Genomic DNA, 25,851 nt, shown 5'->3' on the forward strand with positions numbered 1-25,851 from the left:
TATGTTATTTTGTGCGTAATAGGCATAAATGTAAAGGCATGTTGAAAGAATAGTAATTTGTGTTAGTCTGTTACAGTGACCTTTTGTTTGTTGAAAGAATAGTAATTTGTGTTAGTCTGTTACGGTCACCTTTTGTTATTTTTAATTAATGCTACTAATTATTTTGCATAAAATAACTACTTTTATCTCATTTCTCCCATCTCATATGCAATGTGTAACTGCAATTGAAATTAATTTTTAAAGCATTTTTCAAGCAGCAAAGGCATTTTTCCTTTTGTGTTGTTAGTCTGCGACGATGGAATTACATTTCGTTTAAATAACAAGATTTGCTTTCAAACTAACACTGGTCGAAAGTGAGAAAAATGTTTCTGTACTTGATTCTTGAAATTTAGAAAAACGTATTAAAAATCCCAGAATCGTGTAAGATTGATGTAAACATTTTGGATAAAGTTAGGCTTAAAAGCTCAAGCAACCTTTAAACTTTGTGGGAGAAAAAAATTCAAACTTCTTTCTCAAATTATAAATTTTTTCCGAAACTTTTTTTTTTCTATTTAGGAAGCGTACAACTACATAAATTATATTTACTGCGCTTTGTTTATTTTGACAGGGTTGTTTTCTAAAAAAGGGTTTGTTTTCACGGACCTCACCGTTTTAACTGTTTTCGTGGGCTTTGTCTGGCGCCATTGTCCGCTCCAGGCATCAGGACAACGCGGAATCATTCACAAACCACTGGCTCCAAGAGAGCAAGAAAAAAGTCCCGCCAGCATACCGAGACGTTGCTATGGTCACCATCCCTCCTGGCGGCGACGCTGCGAAGCTCAGGAGCAGAATTTAAAAAAGAAAAAGAGCGCACGTCAAGAAAGAAGAAAAAAGAGCGTTGGCATTCTTTTTAAGAACAGAACTGCTATGTTCGAGCAGTAGTAAGGCAAAAACGTTCTGAGGAAAGAGAAGTATCTTAAACCCCACGTGCTTCAGTGATGGGAACCAAACTGTTGTGGTGTCTCATCTTCTCATTAGCAAGTAAGTGGGAAATTCCTATTATGAGGAATACATAAATTTGCTCATTAGTCGATCGGATGAAAGGTATTGGGAGTATTGTTTTTGGTCAGGGAAATTATTGAATCCTTTGCCATGAAATGACAACAGTCCCACTTTGATGATATCGAAGAATAATAAAATGCATTTCATATTTTGTGGAATTTGATTTTGTGCTATAACATCAAAATGAGAGGCTAAGTTTATTATTTTTTACGGGAAATCCCTCTTATGAGAAATACATAAATTTACTCATTAGTCGATTGGATGAAAAGTATTGGGTATATTGTTTTTGTTCAGGGAAATTAAAGAAGCCTTTGCCATGAAATGACAACAGTCCCTGTTAGGATGATGTAGAAGAGTAATAAAATGCATTTGGATGAAAGGTATTGGGTATAATGTTTTTGTTCAGGGAAATTAAAGAAACCTTTGCCATGAAATGACAACAGTCCCTGTTAGGATGATGTAGAAGAGTAATAAAATGCATTCCATATTTTGTGGAATTTGATTTTGTGCTATAGTATCAAAATGAGAGGCTAAGTTTATTAATTTTTTTTTACGGGAAATCCCTTTTATGAGAAACACGTAAATTTACTCATTATTCGATTGGATGAAAGGTATTGGCCGTATTGTTTATGTTCAGGGAAATTAATGAAGCCTTTGACATTAAATGACAACAGTTTCACTTGAATGATATCGAAAAGTAATAGTGCATTTCATATTTTGTAGAATTAGCTTTTCATCTTGGTGTTATGTTTTATGTATAACACAAAATCTAAGTTCACTGCTTTATATTTTATGGGAAAATCCTCCTATGAAAAATACATAAATTTACTCATTAGTTGATTAGAAAAAAGATATAGGAAATACCGTTTTTGTTTAGGAAACGTAATGACGCCATGAAATGACAACGGTCCCATCATGATGATTGATGATATCGAAAAGTAATAGAATGCATTTCATATTTTGTGGAATTGATTTTGTGTAGTAACTTTAGAATGAGAACTTAAGTTTATTATATCATGGGAAAATCTTCTTATGAGAAATGCGTAAATTCACTGATCATTTCATCTAGTGAAAAGTATAGAGAGTATTGTTTTTTTGGTGGGCACTTAGTGATTCCTTTGCCATGAAACGGAACTGTCCGACACTTGGTTGTTATCGAAAAGTAATCGAGCGCATTTCATATTTTGTGGAATTTGATTTTGTGTTGTCAGAAGGTGAACCTAAGTTTATTCCTTTATGTTTTATGCATAAAGTATTTTCATATAAAACATTTCATTATATATATAAATATAAATTATCAGTTGACGTTATAAAACGCTGCTTATTATCATCAAGAAAACCGAAGTCTAGGAGTTATTTGCTAGGAAAATTTTGTTGTTTATTAGAATCACATCATCAGATACTAAAATAAAAAAAAAGCGATATAATCCTTCAACCATTATATTATTTAATTTTCTAAAAAATACAAATTGAAGGTAAAAGTAGATTAGTACACAGTTTTTTTTTGAGAAGTTTTTTTTCAAGCTCTCTCCTTCTAATAAACCAAACCAAGTTAACAATAAGAGACCGACAATAGAAAAGTTTTTTACTGCTTCATATCTTTTTAATAAAAATGTCATGTTCCTCCCGATGTCTGATGTAATAAATTTTAGAAGTTTGTAAGAAAATAATTTGTGAAAAAATTGGAACAGTGTTGAGTCAAAAATATTAGGAAACTTTCAAACAATCGATAAAATTAATAGTCGAAAAGTTCCTTTCTGATATTATGGACACTATTACACCACGAATGAACAGCACAAAAGAGGTCATAAATCAGGTTCATGATCAAAGAGGGAATTAAGCCCGCTCTTTTGCACTCAGGCCACAGGTCAATGATGCCATTTGCTCACAGATACTTTATAATGAGTTCTCTATATTGCCTTGTTGGTACAAAAAGTAAACAAATCTAATTTTTTTTAAAGTTTATTAGGACACCGTTATAGCGTGTTAGAACTGGCGGAATTCCCCAAGGAGTCCAGGGACTACTTGGGGACTACTTTCCTTAGATTGAAAGGGTGTTATGGGTGCTAATTTATTTGTTCTGTGTAGAAAGTTAATATTTTTATGTATTGCAACAACTACATAAGAATCTGGTGTGTTGTAAATTGACTGTCTATTTCAAAAAAAAAAAAAAAAAAGAACTTTGTGGTAAGATGGAAATTAGAAATATCAGTTGAAGTCGTTCAGTTCATTCTTATTTCACCAGAAAATTGTTTATAAGATTATTTTTTTGCGTGGTTTACACAATTAGGTGGAAAATCTGGTGAACGTATTCAAGAGCAAGATGGTACATTACCCCATTGTTACTTGTTTGCCTTGACAGATAGTCACACTGGTGAATTGGTAACCGAGCATCTCAGGTGAACTTTTTCTTCGGGAATGTCTATTTGCAGGTTAATCAAGACACAAGAGTTTATATAGTGCAGCTCTGGTTAGTTGAACAGTGAACTTGATAAGTTTTACTTATTTTTCGGAAGTTCAGAGAAAAAGAGACGTGTTATATTGGCACGGATTTGAGTAAGAATACTTTTGCAAAACTGCTACGAAAGTAACCCAGCTCCACTCAGCACCAATTACTCTTCCCTATTATCCAAAAAACAGGTAAACATTTTCAAAATCATAGTTCAACTAACCACAGCCACACTATACAGGATTAATCCAAGATCCGAGAAATGTTGACCTATCCTCATCCAGTTTCCACATAAAATATAGGTTTATAAAAATGTAGAAAAAAATACTGCAACTAGGTTTTATAACTCGGTCGTCTGAGCAAAAGTGGCCAATTCGTAAGATTGTCGTTATTTAAAGTTTCAGTAATTGAATATTTCTGCAGATTTTCTGCAGATATCTTCAAATTTTGCAAGGATCTGCAAGTTTTCTGCAGATTATTTTCAATTATAAGTTGATTTAAATTTCCCTCCAATGACGCTCATTCGATTCATAACTCGACATTTTCGCAGGAAAGAGATTATGCGATTCCTTTACAAAATTATACAAGAAATCTGCAGAGATTTTGCAAAATTTCATCTTTAATTTAAAAATACCTGCAGAAAATTTGCTGAATTACTTAATGTTGATGAAACTTCAAATCACGAAAACTCTATGATTTGACCCTTTTTTTACTTAGACAACCCGATACCATCGTGCTCGTAATATTTTTATCAACTTTTTATACGTAACTTATTAGAAATCTCGATGAGGGTAGGTCAACCTAGACATAGACTAGGTGTTTCAGAAATTACAGCAAAACAGTGAGAGATAGAAAAGTGAAGTAAATGTTATGCTGGACAGACAGGGAGACAGGTCTGGCATTTTTACATGCCGGTTTTCAGAAATAGTTCAAGACGATATTAAATAGCGTCGATAGTCACAAATGTCTTTTAAACCGTGGATTAAAGAGTGCTTACTGAACATAGGTCAAATCTCATCGTGATCTTTGGAGATGTTTGTGAATCCTGGGAACTAATGCTTGTTTGATATGATTCTAGACTTTTTTTTTAGACACTCTAATTGTGAATTGCGATCACAGGTTTGATTTTAAATGTTGTTCATCTTGGTGAAGACTAAATGCGTGCTAATAATCTAAATACGTCGGTTTGATACGTTCGTTAAAAACATGATGAGATCTTATTTCTTTTCAATGTCACGGGTGATAATCTCCTAAAAGTCGAGCCATAAAAAATATTGCAGATATTTTTCTTTTTTTTTCATTACAAAACTGACAAATAACTAAAATGATGCGAGTTATCTTTCACGGATGAATTTCAGAAATATAGTAATAATATAAACTCTACCAAAGTTCAGGTTGCAATCTTCTGAGCCTTCTTCATTATTTAGTGAACAATATTTTTTTTAATGCAGTAAAGGCTCCTCACAAAGAATTATTCCACATCACGCAGCTATGATATGGTTCTTCCAGAAATAGTAAGCACTAAAAGAGTTCTCTTACAGTTGTACATTTCTTAAATTGAGTTCCACTTAAAATAAGTGGAATTTTCGTACCCAGTGTGAAATAAAATTTCAGCATGCAAGAATTGTCTGTTGTTTTAAGATTGCTTCTAGATACAGTTGGGGAAAGAAAAGATTGCAGTTAATGGGCGCGATAAATCTACAAGATTCGAGAAACGTGACATAAAAATACGCATATGAATTCGTCCTGCATCAATTAAAATTTCTTGAGTTAAAACTGATGAGGCATTTTAAAATTAATTTAAAAAGAGTTGACTTCAGTTGTTTTAGTTTGCGCTCTATTTTCACTCTTATTTAAGACTATTGAACTTTTCCAAACATTTTAACTTCACGTGCTAGAATTTAAACCAATAACCATTGAATTTATTTTTATATGCTGATTTCTCTATCCCCTCCCCCTCCCCGTCGAAAAATGGCAAAATAAAGTCCGCAAGTACATTTTTGCAAGTTAAAACTCCATTCAGCAGTCAGTCATCAAAGCAGACTTTTTTCACATACTAATAATGTAATTCATTTGCTCACTCTTTCATTCACTCACTCATTTAAGTTTTCTTGCCACTTTGTAGTCGTTCGCTGAAATTTTGACACTGTTGAAGGATTATAAGTAAGCCTTTTGGAGAATGATTTCCAAGTTGATTTATGACTAATTCAAGTTCAGCAACATTTAGATAAACTAACAGGAGTAACAATTTTGCTTATTTTCTTCCATTGGGACATGATGAGTAAAGCAGTCTTTAAACATGAAAGCGTTGTAAATAGTCACAATTATAGTCTAAAGCTTTGAAGATGCTTTTATTAGAAAATACCTTACAAATTTTCCTCTTTTTGGGAAGATTTTGAATTGTTCGCGAATGTGTAAAGTTTGTTTTTGAAGATGAGCTGAGATTTTTTTTTAAATATCGAGCAGTAATTACATGTTCCTTTTACCTGCACAGATCTTTTTTCCCTCGATAAGATTTAGGGGCTACAGCCTACTTTCTAATACTTGGTATCGATACCGTTTTGAATCGATGTTATCGTTATCGAGATAATATCGAAAGAAAAGTATCGATGCCGTAAATACTGATTGAGAAAAGTATCGAATCAAAATTGCATTTGTTTATTATGTCGATACTTGTTTCAGAATTTAAAAGCGAAAAAAATTGCTACATTTTATTGAACAGACCAAATAACCAACAAGCTTGTTTGTATTTTGTGAAATACATACAAGCTGAGTTTATTATTTAACTTGAAATTCAGAGCAAATGTTGGAAAATTAGCGTATGAGATGTTTTACCTGATTGTTTGATCATTTCTCCATTTCTTTAAGTATGCAGAACCAGAGGCTGCGCGGATTTTGTTTAAGAATTTCCACCGAGATATAATCGGCAAATGAAATTTGGTGGAAACATGTCTTTGTTAATTTTGCAGGGAGAAAAAAAAAATATTTGTAAAACTCCATGAAAGTGCTATTTATTTGCTAGAAAATTTGCACTTACAAGTAATTGGGTAGGTTGTCTTTCTCTTAAAAATCTGTACGCTCAACTACCTAAATAATATCTTTACATAAATCAAATTTCAAAATTTTGCTTTCATTGTTTATCTGCAGTTACCTATTCATAAATACAGATGTAAATTAAGTTAAAAACACTAAAATATATCTTCTTGCAAGTCACACACGGTCTGAGGTTTTCTTCACTATACAACGGTTTCTCAATCATTCTTGTAAATTCTATGACAAAAATATTTTAATTTTGTCCTCTTTAAGGGATTGAATGTGCTTGGAACTGCAGGAAAACAGCAATGGTCAAAACTCTACGTTCACCTGGTTTTACAACTTCATTCACGTTCTCGCAGAAGTATTTAACCCTTAATAATGCATAAATGCTAATGCAAAAAGTTTCAGGACTAAAAAAGGCACTTCAAAACATACACACGGTTATCTGAAAAGTAGGAAGAACCTGTTTTTATCAGTGGGAAAAAGAAAGTTATTAGCTGGTAAGTTACACACAGATAGCATTGCTCAATATAGGCGCGTCCACGATTTCAAATGATAATTGATTTCGCAGTTGTGGTTGAGAAGAGTACTCAAATACGTTTCAACAATGTTTTGTTTTGCATCTTTTTGTCTATAAAGTAAGAGTCATAATCGATAAATAATTACTATGCGTTACCTAATTATACTAACTTTTGGGCTTGGTATCGTTTTTCACCTTGGTCGGTAATTATTGCCAGGTGATAGCATTGAAAGCAGCTGTAGATCAAATGCGATCTAAACTTCTAAACCAAGAATTATTTTAAGAAATCAAGTAATGAACAATATCTGGCGTGTATGTGTCTGACTTACGTCTGAGTGCGTATTGAAGCAAAAATATCATGTTTATATTGTAGTTGAAACTATGAATTGAAGATAATTTGAGTTATAGTAAAATAACAAAGAAAAATGATTAATTATTTTAAACGTGATACATTTATTGACTCGTAGAAAATTTTTATATTTTTTGCTATGATTTTTCCTGTGAAACTAAATAGCACTTGTAAAAACTTATAACGGTCAATTACTGGTAGTTCACCCTATCTTAGTTTTCAAAAAATTGTAAGCAATAGAAGGGTAAAACTATTTACCCTTACTTTTTATTGGAGCTATCTCTATAATTTAAAGCTAGTGTTCATGCAAAATTTTAACATAGAGACATCTGAAAACTGAGTTTCTAAGAAAGAGTGATTTCAAACATCTTTTGAAACTGTTACAAATATTGTTCAATCCATTTGCACAAATCAGACATTTTGGTGAATATATTATTTGAACTTTGTTCCCGCAGTTATTATTTTTGGCTTCGATTGGTGATGTATTTGAGCATAAGGAACCATTATGGGGGGGGGGGCATCATAATATGAAGTATCAACTTTCTAAAAAAAATTCTTTTATTAAGAAAATAATGATTTGTACAAGTTAACTATACCACTGTTGACCGTACCATTTAAACAGTAATTATTTGTACGTGTTGATAACATTTGTGCGTGTTGGGGCCGTAGGGTCACACCTGCAACACAAGCCAATTATTATTATTATTTATTTATTTTTTTTTCGAGAACAAAACCTTTTTCAGAAAGTTGATACTTCATATTATGATGCACAATTATTATTTTTTGAGAGCAAAAACAATTATTTTAGAAAGTTGATGCTTTATATTATGATACGTAGAGGGGGGGGGGGGAGGACTAGATATACAGTGTGTCTCCGCTTAACCTGCAAGACTAGCCTTTTCGCAACCGTTAGTCCTAGTTGCATATTTTCAATTGCGAAAATGGTCAAAATAAGATGCTAAGTTAAGATATGAAAAGTTGGAAGCGAAAAAAGTATTTAGTGAAAAATTACGAAATTTAACATATAATATGATTCTCAAATCCCTCACATTGCATTTAGTTAAAATCACAAGCATAAAACATTATTTGAACACAAAAAAAAAAAGACGCAAGTACGATCAATTATTCACCGTGATATGAAACGCAGCGTTTTGTGACATAACTTTCCACTCGCAATCAATTGCACCTTTTTGGGGGAAATAAAGCGAATAACAAGTGTTTTAAACTGTGTGCATAGCGTGTTTTTTCAAATTGTGAGAGCTTTTTTTGTGTGTTTTTACGTATCATAGCCAGGGGCGTGCGCAGAAATTTTGGGGCCTGTCACAAATGACTTTTATGCCCCCCTCCATATTGTTTACCCCTATATTTCACCCCTCATTTTAAAAATATTGGGCCCACTTCAGGCTCGGATCCGGACCAACAGGTGTATCCCCCCCCCCCTTGCACGTCCCTGATCATAGCATAACATTTGCATTTATTTTTCAGTAGAAATGAAAAAGATGAAAATTTTGGTTTTTTTTTTTACTTCGACAAACAGTCTCTCTTCTGAAAGGGCGATATGTTCCAATCTCATCTTCTGCACAGTCCCTAATAATTTTGAACTCGAATATTTCCTTGAATTGTTGCTGAAAATGCTCTAATTTTTTTATGTTGGTATTATTTCTCTATGGAGAATATTTTCCTAAATGCTTGAGGACCATATTAAAAGTTAGATGTCGGAACTAGTTAACTAAATTTTCTTTTCGCTTCAAACTTTTGTATCTTAACTTTACATCATATTTTGACCATTTTTGCAATTGGAAGTGTGTATCCAGAACTAACGTTTGCGAAAATTGAGGTCTTACAGATTAACGGGAGATGAACGGAGATACGCTGTATATAGAGCAGTAAAGAATATTTAGTATACAGTAAAACCCCTCCTAACGGACACCCCTCTTATGCGGACAATTTTTAATTCCCCAGTTCCCCCAGTGACTAGTCTTTTTGCTTGTCCAATTTTAAACAGTCCCTCGTCATTGTTTTTGTTTACTTTGTACGCTAGGAATTCCTTTCACTTAATAGAAGCTTTTAGTTAACGTATATGTTGATGGGGTTTGGGGTATCATGCCTCGCCTTAAGAAAAACTTTGAAATTCTTAAAAGTGTTATGTTGAAGAAAAATAAATTATGTGTCCAACTTTTCGTTAAAAAAGGTTAAATCTTTCGAAGTAAACGCTATTTAACACAGGGGCTTTGACAAAAACGTGTAGATTGCTCAACTTCTTTCGTCAAATTAGGCACATGATTAAACCAGAGCTACGGAGTGGAGGGATATATAATGGCCTACCCTAGCTCCGACTCCTGGAATTTTCAAGCCATAACTCCGATTCTGACTCCTAAACCCTGACAGAGTTACGAACTCGGAGAGAAAATGGCCGACTCCGATCACGACTCTTGGAGTTTTAAAGCTTTCGACTCCCAACTCAGAGTCCTTTTCTCCAAAATCAGTCAGACTCTGTGTGTATGTGGGCTCTGGATTAAACAAATTGTTTACAAACTTTAAAGCAAATATTCATATAATTTTAAGTAAAATAAAAATCCCTTATCTATGAACAATTTCCAAGTGTTGGTAATTTGGTGACACTGACTTCATAAAAATACGCTCTCACAAAACTAATAAAATGACCTTTATCTGTAGTATTTGCTTCAAGAAAGTAAAATAATAAGTACTTCGATATTCATCAAAAGTAATGCACTTGAAAAGCTAGTAGAGCACTTTTCTACTAGCCTGGAATTCATTAAAATTTAGCGTGGGTTGACGTTTATCTGCTGCAAATCTTACAACAGAAAAACGTGATTTCTTCATTTTGTTAAAGAAGTCGATGCTTTGGAAGTCAAAGAAGGTTTGCATTTCCCCTCCTTCAAGCTGTGTTGTTTATTTGTTCAAGGAGTCATAAACAAACTAAAATTCACAGGAAAGAAAACTTATGCAAGACTGGTTCATAAGTAAAGTCATAAACTTCTCAATTGCGTCATTTGATCGTATGGTTGACATTGCAGCAGGAAGAAATATAGCAACAGAATAGTTGTATTTTTAAAGATGTGGAAAGAGATGTACTTCCGAAAGATTAGCCGCGTTTTGTAATCATTGCGTTCTCATCCAAAAAAAGAAAAATAATCCATTTGCCGTTGAGCAATTTTTCTCCTTCAACTTCAATTTTCAATTAAATAAAAATATTCTTGCGTCTTTTCATTTCCTGTAAGTACTATTATAACACTAAATTGCCGGTCAACTATTTGGTAACAAAAACTGTAATAAAAAAATTATAAAAATAAAAAACAATAAAAATGTGTAAATAAGTTTTTAATAATTATTAGTAAAGATAAACAATAAATTTACAAACTGATTATAGAAAAATAATAGTTATAAAGATTTACTCATATTTTTAACTCATATAATATCCTACACTAATATTAATATAACGGAGGGGGATATGGGAACTGTTCACATGTGCCCCTAGATGTTGTATTGACAAGTGCCCTATCGTCTATCCATCTTAAGTCTAACTTGAAAATATCAAAAAATTTGAATTCAATGAAAAAATATAAACTGTGTCATAAATTTACCTGAATAATCATACAACGGTTTGCAGTCATAAAGTTTATCTTATTAGTTAATTTAAAATATGTTTTCACAAGAGAAAGACAGTGATCAAATTATATACAACACCTGCTAAAACAAAGAAGTTTTTACCAGAGAAACATTAAATGACTCATTGCTCCAAAAACTTGGCCAAGAGGTAGGACTGGTACTGCCATTACTTGAGAATTTTTCAAGTATTTTTGCTTGAAGTTATCTTAGTAAAACGTAATATGTTCACAAGTGTCCTACTTTTCAGTACGTATGAATATTTTACTAGTAGGGGAATGGGGGGGAGGGCACATGTGAACAGTTTTTTTTAAATTTATTTCTCAAAAAATATTATTAATTTTTCAGAGCAAAAATGTCCTCATGATTGAATAAACTTTCCTTTGTATCATGGAATTTTTTTGGATTTTTTGTTTAATTATCTTAATATATGGTATTTTAAAAAATGTCTTCAATTGTTCACATGTGCCTCTATAACGGGGTACATGCGAACAAGCTTGGGGCACATATGAACGCGGTTAAAAAATGCAGTGCAAACACCATATTTCAACGAAAATTTCTTTGATGAAGCATTCGTATGAACCAATTTTATCCTATACTGTCTCAGTTTGAATTATACAGTAGTTGTCATTAAGAAAATATTTTCCGAACTATATAACTTTGCTCAGTGTCAAATTGTAAAGTTTCGTTACAGAATACTAGATAGACAAGAAAACTTATAAGACTACATAATACATACAAAGAATGTTTTAATATATAAAGACAGGGCTGCCAACTGCTCCACATTTTACGGAGTTGCTCTGGAAAAGTGATGACACTCCGCGGCTCCGCAAAAAAGTTATTTTGCTCCGTATTTCCCAGCCGAACGTTTTCAAGCTTATATTTTGCTAGTATTATCAGGTCAAACATGTAAATACTAGTCGACCCGTGCGGAACTCCGCACTGAGCTTCGAATCGTTTCATAAGGCATTTCGCTCTTTAAAAATTTCAAAGAAAGAACATTATGAAGAAGAACCGAAAAAAAGTAAGCGCTGAAGAGAAGGCATGTAATTTAAAGACATCAGTAACAAAACCTCGTTAAATACAACGTTGTGATAATTTGATCATCGCTCACCTTTTGGTCGTACATATTTTCAATGCAAACATAAATATCATTTAAAGTGGCTGAGTAATGACTCATAAAAAAGCAATAATTGTGCATGTGAAAAAAACAGGTTGTGGCAAATACAGTCCTTCCCATGTGAGCATCTGACAGGAAAAAACGAAACATTAAAGAGATATTTATTGGCACGGATTCGAATTGGCGCCATTCTGATTAACAGCCCGACACCCCAACAAACCTAGCAATTGCGCCTTCCTTTTCGAAAGCTATTCATTGAAGGAATGCGTAGTAAGAAACAGCAAAAAAGCTTTTTACCAAAAGAAAAAAAATAATGATAATAATAATAATAATAAGATCATGCTTCTATATTTTGTCATTAACCAGCATGATACGATTTTAAATTATTCGTAAAGCATGGAATTTGATTAAAGAATGACGAATATCTCACGTAGCGATAGAAATAAACATTCTAGAGAAGTAATAAATTAGATTGAAAATAAGTGTTTTTATCTTTGAATATTGAACTATTTCACATAGAAGGTTGCTTTAACCGTTACGGCTTAAATGTACGCACATGTTTCTCTTTTAATCGAACACTTAAAATTCAAAACCAAAACCAGTTAACTGAGTCCGTTTTTTAGGTGTCATTTTTCGAACGTAGACAAAATGTATTTTTTGGGTGAAACTCGGAGTTTTAATTTGACGTAGAATTTTTTTCATTTGTATAAAAGCTCGAACACTGCTATTAGAAAAATCTACATTTCAGCGTACAAAGAAAATGTTTTTCTGCACAAAAAGGATTCCCTTGAGGTAAATCTAATACTTTTTTATGCTTACATTATGTTTAGTGGTCTGGAGGGAGTCAAAGCTTAAAAAAAGGAAGAACACCCTTCGATTAACAGTCAACTTATCCGAATGATAACTGTAGCCTGCATAACGGAATCGAAACACCAAGTAGCATTCCCACTGCATTTATTTTATTACGTGTGTATGTTATGAGTACATGTAATGCGTAATACTAATATAAATTTGATATTATGTCGGACAGCCCAAGCTTGCCCGAAGTTCAGATAGTTTATAGCCGAACGCTCTACCGAAAAAAACTTATCAATTTAACCGAACAACTAAGTCCAGTGCTTTTAAGCGTTATTAAAATATAAAGACACACACACGGGCTTTTTTTTTTTGCCGAAAGCGACGTAAAAAATTGGAAAACTGCATTAGAACTTTGCTTTAAAAAAAATGCATAAGAACTACAGGCTGCATCAAGGTTTTGAAACAGCAAGGGGCGTTTTCAAAAACTTGATTTTTCGACCGTAAGTCTATTTTTCGTCGTTAGTCAGCCTGATAAATTTTAAAATGAGAGGGGAATAATATATAAGGTAAGATATTGAAGAGAAATGTTTTTATTTTTGAAAATTTTTACAATTTGTTACCGCAGGGTGCTTGAACCGTTATGACTTAGATGGCAGCACGTGTTCATCATTTAACAGCACGGTTAAAACACAAAATAAATTGAACTATGCTCTTTTTTAAGAGTAGCTTTTCGAATGTAGTAAAAATGTGACAAGCAATTTTTTTTTTTTTTGCAAAAAAAAAAAAAAAAAGAAAGAAAGAAAAAGAAAAAATATGTATTTTACCCATCTATTGAGGTAGTAATTTTTTTATTTGTACAAAGAGTCAAAAACTCATTAGAAGAATATATATTTCAATATACGATTTATTATTTTTTTCTGAACAAAAAACAATTCTATTGTAGTCTGAAATCTTAAACCTGTTACTTATATTTTCACTTACATTGTGCTTTAATTTTCTTACCAGAGCCAAAGCTTAAAAAAAAAAAAAAAAAAAAAAACGTACAATTCAGAAGTATTTTAGCACAAAATCGCATCAAGTTTTCATAACAGCAAAGTGCGTTTCCTACTCATTTATTCTCTTCCCTCATATTTGTTATTCACTTAATTAAGTATTCATGTAATGCATGATATTTCTCTAGTTTTTTGATACAGATTGTCCGGACGTGGGCCCGAACACGCATTCTCCTGGTTACGAGGAGAACGCTCTGCCGATCAAGCTATTCAGCTCTGTCGGTCGTAGTGCAAGTTAAAGTTATAAGTTTAACCGAAAGTCTCATTCTGGTTCTTTAAAACAGGTTTTTCGACTCAAAAAACAATTTTTAGACCGTGGGTCTATTTTTCGACAGTAGCCAGCACCATAAGCTTTAAAATAAGGTGTAAATCAAATAAATCGATCAAGAATTGAGGAAAATCTGGCGTAGAAACCAAAAACAGGCTACAGAAATAATATATAAGGATGCGACATTAAAGATGCTTATGCTCAAAGATTGAGTAGTGTGTAAAGCTGCTTTATTTATTTAAAAATAATTATTTTTATACTAGTACTTAAACTGGTTATTAAAGCTCTAAAACAATTTTAGATACGTGATTTTAGTTATTTATATTGATTTTTACACAAAATACCGAACTGCTCCGCAGATTTTCAAATTGCACCTCAACTCATCACAGATGCTCCTCAAATTGTTCCTCCAAGGTTGGCAACCCTGGTAAAGATTATTTTTGTTATAACATTGCGTTTAAGCTTCATACAGAATATGATTATGAATTTTTAAATTATTTAAACTTTAATTTTCATTTAAAAGAAAATTATTTTGACTTTTCATTAATGCATCATTAAAACACTAAATGCTTGACCAACTATTTAGTAACAGAAAAAATAGAAACAATAAATAATAATCATAATAATAATAATCAAAAATAAATTTACAAACTGATTGAAAAAAAATAATAATTATAAACATTTACCCATTTTTAACACCAATAATACCCTACCCTAATAATTAAAATTACGGGAGATATCATTTATCTGTTGTATTCACAAGTGCCCCACCATCTATGTACCTTAGAACTAACTTGCAAAAAAAAAAAAAAAAGAGAACTCTTAATTCAATTTAAAAAATTTAAACGTTATCATAAATGTTCTTGAATGTTCACATGATGGTTGTTTGTTACGGATCAAATGTTAGCCTGCTACGCATGCAAATTGCTTTTTCGTTGCATTTATAATGTGGCATAAGACAGATTTTGTGAGAGAATTCCTTTTAAACTTTTGCATTAAATACACTGTTTTATAAAGAATTATCAGTCATTTTATACGTAATAGGTATGACTATAAAAGTATGTCGAATGAATGATAATTTGTGTTAGTGTTACGATAGCCTTTTGTTGTTTGTACTTTATGATATTAAATATTTCTCAGAAAGTAACTTCCTTCTCTTCATTCCCTTTATCATATGGAATGTATAACCGCAATTTGAGAGAATTTTTAAAGCAACAAGGCCGTTTTCACTTTTGTCATTGTTAATTTGCTTACAAAATGAAGAGGTCCGTTTTCGCTTGCAATTCACCTGCCATCACTCCATGATCAAGATTTAATGACTGAAATATTTAGATGTGCTGTGACCTGTTTTTCGATCAGATTAGATGGGAACTTGTTAAATTATTTTGTTAAAGTATTTTATCAATAATTGTACAGCGGTTAATTAATAAATGTATTTTTAACTCAAAATAATATTACATTAATTACATTAACAATTGAAAAACTACTAAGTTAAGTTCAAAAGAAACTCAGTGACAATAAAGGTAGCATAATTAAAAAATAAAATAAATATTTAAAAAGTGAGTGTAATGGGCAACTCTGCTGTTAGTAATTCCTTCTATAAAGAATCAAATTTTTAATTAAAAAGAAAAAAATGGACGACGCGCGCTTAGGAGCAGCGCATGAATTATTCAGTTCTCAAACATAAAACCTACGTAAAAGTTAAATTCGCAAAAATATATCATGCCATTCTCATAATGAAAAGTGCGCTTGTCGTTCAAAAACTGCAACGGCTAATTAATTATACTTTTATTTTCCCAGAACAAGCTTACAGAGTTGAGGGGACTGACATATTTGTTTAAATCATCCTTCTTATGTGAATAATTGAATAAGATGATGTTTAAGTTTTCCCTTTAATAAAATTAATGCTCCTTAATTAGCTGACTAAAGAAGAAGACCAGCCATTAGCCATACTCCACTCATTCCTTGAGTCTTCACCAACGTTCTAATCTTAAAGACATCTAAGGAAACTAACCGCATACCAAGTAGCTGTCATCAGGAAGAGTAATTGCTTTGAATGCAATGAACAAACTTAAAGTGACTTGTTGTCACTAAGTGATAGCTTACAATTTGAATAGATAAACTTATGTGAGATGTGTTGCTTAAAGTTGATCAGTTCAGGAAAGCTAACGTATGCAAAATTTGTGGAAATTGAATAGAAATATATATTGTTTGCTGTCAATTTTCCTGACGTCGCGCTTGTTTATAGCAAAACTGAGTAAAGCAAATTTATGGTACAGCTTCAATTCCTTGCTCGTTTTACTGTGTATTTTTTAAGTTTTTTAAAAAAAGTTACAGCCACAAAGAAATTCTATCGTGGGCAGGTAAACAGCAGTACGTATCTGCAGAAATTAGTTTTCGAGATATTTGAAGAAATGTGTGTTGGGTTCAATACTAACGATTGGGAAATGGTGGAATTGGACGTTTTGTTCCTTTTTTTCTGCGGAAACCAAATAAACAAGCTTGTACAACAAAGCTAATGTACAACAGATGACAAGAATGCAAAAAAATGAAAAATTTAGTTACTGCCCTTTACGTGCTCACGGCAGAATTCTTATTTGGTCCCTTCGACTTCGTTACAAACGGGCGTGACATAATGGAAGCTTACGTATTTTAGGTATTTTACAACTAAGATGGGATCATAATTATTTATGCTAATGCATTCTTTATCCGGATAAACACTCTTGCTTATCCTACTATGGTAATTTATAAACATGTCAGGCTTGCTGTGACTAAAGCCCTAGATCTTAGCCTAAAAGTAGCGACACGTCGCCATCTTGGGGCTAAACGCTGTTTTTTTTCCTATGGTGAAGTAACGTGTTTTGCTTCTTCATTGTGATTTCTTATGGACTCTATGTCAATCTGCAGTCAAGAAGCCCCACAATCAAGAAACAAAACACGCTACTTCATGATAGCAAACAGAAAGAAAGCGGCATTTAGCCCCAAAATGGCGGACGTGTCGCTACTGAAGTTACGACCTAGGGCAGAGGTTCCAAACTTTTCCCCTTTCCAGAATCCGAAAGTAGTTGCCGAATCGTTTGCGTAGTAAGAAATAAGTAACAAGCAAAAATAAACCGCACACACACACACCATAAAATTTGGGAGAATTGTTTTAGTTTAATATTGCTCTATAATTCACTACAAAAACAAAAATATAATTGCAAAATATAAGAAGTAAAAATATTGCTGAAGCTAAAATGATAGCTAGAAAATTTATACAAAATAAATTCAAAGGGAAAAAAACAATTATTATTTTTGTTGAGCTTTAGTCAACTTTGAAAAAACGTTTAAAATGGGATTTTTGGGAAGGAGAGGCTCAAAGTTTGGTTAAATATCTGACAGTTTCAGTCTAACATTAGGTTAAACATTTAATTTTCTTCAGCATTTATCCTTGTTTATGATAAAAATCCTTCTTGACATAGAAACGTTGTCCAAAAGGTGATAAAATTCAAAGTGCCTTTTTCTGACGCAGGAGTACATTTCGTCGTCTCAGAGCAACAGTAGGATATCTTAGTATTATTTCTGGGATTAGCTGTCTTAGTGTTGCTCTGAGGCGACGCTTTAGCTGTTACACTAAATTAGAAGTCAATTGAAAAATGATCTTTAAAAATATCTTTCAGATAACTGTCTCAGATTAACTACATTATCTTTTTCCTTTCAGTAAAATTAGAAATACAAAATTTATGTCTTCTGGAAAAGGACTACGAGTCTAACTGTTTGATAAGGTTATACTGCGTACATTATTAGGATTAAGGATTTTTTCCAACAAAGGGGGGGGGATAAACTGAGCTGAAAATCAATATAAATTGTATGAATCACAAAACTATTGATCGCTTTAAGTGGAGTTTGCTGATTTAAAAGTGAGTTGTGTTCCCTTTAATTTAACATGGCAGCAGCTAAAACTTACTGATTTCTTTGTTGAACCCGGGTTTTGTTAGATCTCTGGTTGTACTACACCAATAATGTTCAGTGTTCACAAAACACTAATTTCTCCACCAAATGATGCATCTGGAAAAGAAGTAATTAAATTTTGTGGTACTACGTGAGGATTTTCATGATTCGTATAAAACTTTGGGCAGGAAGTTATCAATTCAATTCCATTTCGAAACAAGGTTATAAACTTGATTGTCCTCCATCGAATTGCTATTTATTCAATGCCATTGAGGGAGACTGTTACTTTTGTTCCTTTTTCACGTTCATTAGCTGTGGTGGAAGTTAATCCATTCTGAAGGTGAAGCTGTTATCAAAGTTATCTTGCCATCAGAATAATTATTTTGTTCATTAGAAATTATTTACAGCTCCTTTGGCGGAATACAACACAATTTTATGACTTCAACTACTGATTAGACCTATGAACATTTAATTGCACTTCATAATTATGATTTACATTGTGTTAGCATGATCAATTTCTCAACACATATTTTTGTCTGTGTCATTCCATGTTTTATTTTTTTAAATCAAATTTTGGATCTGATGACCCAAAAATTCAGACATTAAGTTTCTGTGAATTAGAAAAAAAGCTTTTATTTATAACGGGTTTCATCAAATTGATAGGTGATTTACAATTTAATACCATGTTCAGAGACATAACTTTGTACTTCTCGAAGTTTTTTCCCGTTGCGCATGTGCTGTATTTATTAATAGTGATTATTTTATAGAGTATGTTGTGAATAGAGATATAGCTAATAAATAAATAAATACCCATATGCTGCAAAGCAAGAATAAGGATAACAATGATATATAGATGAAAAAATTTTCTAACAATTGCAGACACGTGTTTAATAGTTTCAAGATACCCTTTCAAAAAAAATGTAAGCTTATGGATGAAAAGTAATTCGGCAAAAGCTTTGGTCAGAATTAGATGACTTCGCCAAAAATATATATACAGGCGTATCCCTCGTATAACAGGGTACTTCTACAACACAGTTTGGATATTACATGGTGCAAAATAAACGACTATTATAACACGGATTGAATATTGCACGGTACAAAACTTGAATTTAATACTACACGGTTTCGATCTAAAAACTTTAAGAGGTTGAACTTTATTTTTGTCTTATACACGGTTTAAAAAAATGCATGATTTAAACTCTAAAAAGAATTTTTCTTTGTTTTTAAGAAACTGATGCAAAAAATTGTGTCTATCTCCGGCTCGCAAGTTTGGTTTTCCCGTATAACATTAACATTTAAAATTTTTGTTTTTCTCATGAGTGTTCTAACAGCAAAAAAAGATGAAAATCATTTTGTTTCCAATACATTGTAAAAAAATAACATTAGGATGAAAACAGAAGCTAAATTTGACAACTGATAAACAAAAAAAATGTAGCCGAAACAAAATGTATGTAAGTAAAACAAAGAATATATATACAATAAAACTTCTAACGGATACCCCTCAAATGCGGACACCCCTCTAATGCGGACAATTTTTAATTCTCCGATTCGAAGGCAATTAACATGATGAAACCCCTGTCCTGCGAACGCCCTTCTATTGCAGACAAAAAAAAATTGATCAGTTTACTTTCAAAACGGATTATATTCAGTTTTATACTTTTTTGGCAAAACGAGAAAAATGTTCAACGCACAAACACTAACTGTTAGAATTTTGAATTTCTCACAATGTTTTGGAAGAATAACAAGTGACTATCGGTATAAGTCTAGTAATTTTTCTTCAATTTTACCTGACCTAAATTGCCAATTTTATTTTTGGGTATACTCCTTTTTGATGTAAAACGGTGGATATCAGCCCTTTTGCAGAAAAACACACATTTTCTTCAGAAATAAACTTCATCAGATTGAAACAAAATAGTCAACATTTTTTAATATATTTTTGTTTTTTTTACTCTCTTTATTCCTTCCTACTTGCTTCATTCTTTTCATTGAACATTTCATAAAAAAAGGGACCTTCGATCCAATTAAGTATGTAGAATAAAACCATCCAAGCCGAATCAAAAGACGACGTTGTAGGTATTAAAAGATCACAATTTTTATCACAACTAATCACAATTTAAACATTAATTAATCAGAATTCAATAGCAATATTAATTATTTAATATTAATTTAGTAATCACAATTTGAGGTCGCGCTTGCCTAATTGATGATAACAGACTTGCGCAAAGTGCTGCGATCTCTTAATACGAACGGGCATCACACTTGATTGCAAATGCTCAGCCAGTTCTTCGCTCTGCTATTTTATTTGTAAACTACTTTTGAATTAGAAGTGGTAAATTCAAATTTGGATATGTGCCCTTTTGATATGAAAGTGAATGAATGGGTACCGGCAAATAGGGGATAAGTTCCACTTCGATGCAAAAGACGTGGCGAGAAATAAGGGGATGGATATATACCATTTCGGTAGTAAAACCAAAGTTTACGCAATTTTTAACAGTAGATATAAACCACTTTAGAGAAGATAGAAATTCATGGGCCTGTAGGACTTATATTAGAGATTCTGAAAACGAAAAAAAAAACGAGCTGATGTGTGCATCACATGACTTCCTTTTACTCCAATTTAATGTCATTTCCCCATTATTGGCAATTTCAATGTGATTCAATTGTTTACACTCTAAATATCTCCAACAATGGCCAAACTGAAACCAAATTTAAAAAAAAAAAAATTAAATATGCCCAAATTTGTCGCCAAGTTGGTGACAAAACTTGGCGACCAAAAGATTGGTGATATATCGCCAAGTGTCCAACAAATTATAACACAACTTGAGTTTACATCGAAATTAACAATGATTTCCCCCAAAAAAGGGGCAAAAGACCCCCTTAGGAACATCCGAATGTAACCAAAATTGAAGGTGCACAACCAGACCCCACTAGGAGTCCACGTACCAAATTTCAACTTTCTTGGACTTCCCGTTTTTGAGTTATGCGAGATACATACACACATACACACATACGCACATACATGCGTACATACGGACGTCACGAGAATATTAGTTGTAATTAAATCGGGGGTCATCAAAATGGATATTTCTGGTGTCTGTAAATTCCTTGGCATATATCCACATGTGGTCGGGTCGAAAAAGAAACTCAACATTCATTCGGCAGTGAGAAAAATGGAAATTAAGGCCGATTTTTGAGTGAAAATTTTTTCGCGAATACAATACTTCCTTTTTTGTAAAAGGAAGTAAAAAAAAAGAACATTTTTTTCCAAAAGTAGATATAACCTGTTTTGAAAGTAAACGCCTCATTTGCCTTGTTAGTGTCCGCATCAGAGGGGTTTTACTGTATGTGTGTTGTGTGTGTGTATGTTTCTTATATAATTCCACAGTTTACGTCGCATCTCGACAAAATTTGGCAGGGAGGTACTCGGGCACCCGAAAAGGAACGTAGGGCGGTTTTTAAAAGTCAAAAAAGAACCGAACCGTTCGAATTTCAATTTTAGAACCCGAAAATGGCGTTTTTCTATAATTTGAGGGCGAAAAAAATGTTCGCAAAAAAATAGAATAAAATATCCATAGAAACACCTGAGTTTTTTGCATCAGATAAAATTTGTTGCAATGTTTCAAGATAATTAGAACGTGAATTGTAACAGTTTTTAACTAATTTCATGTTAAAATGTAAGTAAGATTTCAATTAGAAATTCATTGCTGATCACGGTCATTGTTGAACAATGCTTTTATTAAAATTTATAGCGTGAAGAAAGTCATTGAGAGGAAAGATCTGTTGCAATTTTTTTCACGAATATGAACAAATGAAATTCTGGCTTTTGTTTTGAGGCTTTTCCTGTAATCGGGAGAGTTAAATATTTTCCTTTTTCGGTTATTTTCCGCAATCTGTCGAGAAATTTTGGATTTTTTTTTTTTTTTTTTCCAAGTCTGATTATTGAACATGCGTCACTTGACGGAACTTTTACTTTCGAAGTAGACTGTGCAAATAAAGGGCGACGCTGCTAGTATAAAAAAATAAATAGACTAATTCTATTTATTTTATTTTACATTTTGTTTCGCTGTTGTTGCTCAGACTAACTTTATTGCAACAAAAAGGCTCAGATTTTCTTACTGATAATATGTGTTTCGTTCTTAGAAAAGAAAGTTTTCTTGCTATGCTTAATACTTTCAATTGAAGGCATGTAAAAGAATTAAATTGTATCGTTCATAGCAAATCTAATTTCGGACCAGTGGGACCGTTGTATGCTTTGGTCCCCAGTCTTCGTTTGTATGTTCTAATGAACTGAAATTTCATAACCGTGTTATACGAGGGACACGACACCTGTATATGAAACAAAGCTTCACCAAATTTGGCTAGATATCACCTGCTCTGAGAAGTCGCGCAGTGCGGCGTTCTTACGGGCGAAGTCGACAAAAGTCGTTCTTGGCGGTATTTTGTAATATATATAATTATTATTATAGTATAGTTAAAGTGAGTTACCTCTATTTTTCTCTCAATAAGTTCTTAACGAAAAGTAAGTATACATTTTTTCAGATTTTTTTTCAGCATTTTTATTTAAAAAAAATTGTCATTGGATAATGTTAGGTTTTTGGAGAATCACCCGGAAGTATTCAAAGCAGTTTAAAGCAGGAAATATTTGTATATTTATGATGTATGATTGTTATTAAATCAAAATATGTCAGAAACTCAGAATGTTTTGGGTCAAAATTAAAAAATATTTATTTGAAGGTTTTTTTTTTTTTTTTTTTTTTTTTTTTTTTTTAACGTTATTTAAGATACTATCGAAAAAGTTTTATTCAAAGATAATAATGAAAAAACGGATCTTACTCACCTTCTTTGATGCCTTCCATACTAAATGGAATATAAGTCATTTATTATTTATAAAAACTAGTCGACCCGTGCGGAACTCCGCACTGTACTTCGAATCGTTTCATAAGGAATTTCGTTCTTTAAAAATTTCAAAGAAAGAATATTATGAAGAAAAACCGAAAAAAGTAAACGGAAAAAAGTAAGCGCACAAGAGAAGGCATGTAATTTGAAGACATCAGTAACAAAACCTCGTTAAATATAACGTTGTGATAATTTGATCATCGCTCCCCTTTTGGTTGTACGTATTTTGAATGCAAATATAAATATCACTAGTCGACCCGTGCGGAACTCCGCACTGTGCTTCGAATCGTTTCATAAGGTATTTCGCCATTTAAGAATTTCAAAGGAAGAACATTATGAAAAAGAACCGAAAAAAAGTAAGCGCAGAACAGAAGGCATGTAATTTAAAGACATCAGTAACAAAACCTCGTTAAATACAACGTTGTGATAATTTGATCATCGCTCACCTTTTGGTCCTACATATTTTCAATTCAAACATAAATATCATTAAAAGTGTGGCTGAGCAGTGACTCGTGAAAAATCAATAATTGTGCATGTAAAAAAACAGGTTGTGGCAAATACAGTCCTGCCCATATGAGCATCTGACGGGAAAAAAGAAACATTAAAGAGATATTTATTCGCACGGATTCGAATTGGCGCCATTCTAATTAACAGCCCGACACCCCAACAAACCTAGCAATTGCGCCTTCCTTTTCGAAAGCTATTCATTGAAGGAATGCATAGTAAAAAACCGCAAAAAAGCTTTTTGCCAAAATAATAATAATAATAATAATAATAATAATAAGATCATGCTTCTATGTTTTGTCATTAACCAGCATGATACGATTTAAAATTATTCGAAAAGCATGGAATTTGATTAAAGAATGACGAAGATCTCACGTAGCGATTGAAACGAACATTCTAGAGAAGTAATAAATTAGATTGAAAATAAGTGTTTTTATTATTGAATATTGAACTACTTCACATAGAAGGTTGCTTTAACAGTAACGGCTTAAATGCCTGCACATTTTCTCTTTTAACCGAACACTTAAAATTCAAAACCAAAACCAGTTGAACTGAGTAGGTTTTTTAAGTGTAATTTTTCGAACGTAGACAAAATGTTTTTTTTTTTTTTCAGCAGAAAGCAGAGGAGTAGAAAATGATTTCTTGCTAATGAAGTTGATAATAATTTTAATGCTTTATATCGTATTCGCGCGAATAAAAAATTAAAGGTTTACTGGGTGAAACTCGTAGTTTTAATTTGACGTAGTATTTTTTCATTTGTACAAAAGGTCGAACACTGCTATTAGAAACATCTACCTTTCAGCATACAATGAAAATGTTTTTCTGCACAAAAAAGATTTCCTTTAGGTAAATCTAATACTTTTTTATGCTTACAGTATGCTGAGTGGTCTGGATGTAGTCAAAGCTTTAAAAAAAAGGAAGAACAATCTTCGATTAACAGTCAACTTATCCGAATGATAACTGTAGCCTGCATAAAGGAGTCGAAACACCAAGTAGCATTCCCGCTGCATTTATTTTATTACGTTTGTATGTTATGAGTACATGTAATGCGTAATACTAATATAAATTTGATATTATATCGGACAGCCCAAACTTGCCCGAAGTTCAGATAGTTTATAGCCGAACGCTCTACCGAAAAAATCTTATCATTTTAACCGAACGACTAAGTCCAGTGCTTTTAAGCTTTATTAAAATATGAACACACACACACAGGCTTTTTTTTTTTTTTTTTTTTTTGCCGAAATCGACGTAAAAAATGCAAAACTGCATAAGGACTTTGCTTTTAAAAAATGCTTAAGAACTACAGGCAGCATCAAGGTTTTGAAACAGCAAGGGGCGTTTTCGAAAACTTGATTTTTCGACCGTAAGTCTATTTTTCTTCATTAGCCAGCCTGATAAGTTTTAAAATGAGAAGAGAATAATATATAAGATAAGATATTGAAGAAACATTTTTTTATTCTTGAAAATTTTTATAATTTGTTACCGCAGGCTGCTTGAACCGTTATAACTTAGATGGCAGCACGTATTCATCATTTAACAGCACGGTTAAAATACAAAATAAATTGAACTATGCTCTTTTTTTAGCGTAGCTTTTCGAATGTAGTAAAAATGTAATAAGGTATTTGTATTTTTTGCAAAAAGACGAAAAAATATATATTTTACCCTTCAAATTGAGGTAGTAATTTTTTTATTTGTACAAAGAGTCAAAAACTCATTATATAGAAGAATATATATTTCAATATACCATTTATTATTTTTTTCTGAACAAAAAACAATTTGTAGTCTGAAATCTTAAACCTGTTACTTATATTTTCGCTTACATTATGCTTTAATTTTCTTACCAGAGCCAAAGCTTTAAAAAAAAAAAAAAAAAAAAGCGTACAATTCAGAAGTAATTTAGCACAAAGTCACTTCGAATTTTCATATCAGCAAGGAGCGTTTCCTTCTCCTTTATTCTATTCCTTCATAGTTGTTATGCACTTAATTAAGTGTTCATGTAATGCGTGATATTTCTCTAATTTTTTGTTGCAGATTGTCAGGACGTGGGTCCGAACACGCATTCTCCTGGTTACGAAGAGAATGCTCTGCCGATCAAGCTATTCAGCTCTGTCGGTCATAGCGCAAATTAAAGTTATAAGTTTAACCGAAAAACTCATTCTGGTTCTTTAAAACAGGTTTTTCGGTTGAAAAAAACAATTTTCAGACCGTGGGTCTATTTTTCGTCAGTAGCCAGCACCATAAGCTTTAAAATAAGGCGTAAA

General features: G+C 32.4%; 1 protein-coding gene across 1 annotated transcript in view; it reads left to right on the top strand.

Annotated features, from left to right (window-relative positions):
• The first annotated feature begins 897 nt into the window (after positions 1 to 897).
• Positions 898 to 25,851, top strand: part of LOC129231406 (uncharacterized) — a 65,259-nt gene continuing 40,305 nt past the window's right edge. Inside the window, exon 1 of the mRNA XM_054865713.1 lies at positions 898 to 1,020. The gene's annotated coding sequence lies outside the window, so the exon portion shown is untranslated. The remainder of the gene's footprint in view (positions 1,021 to 25,851) is intronic.

This window comes from Uloborus diversus, chromosome 10, assembly GCF_026930045.1.
Source record: "Uloborus diversus isolate 005 chromosome 10, Udiv.v.3.1, whole genome shotgun sequence".
Classification (NCBI taxonomy): Eukaryota; Metazoa; Arthropoda; class Arachnida; order Araneae; family Uloboridae; genus Uloborus; species Uloborus diversus.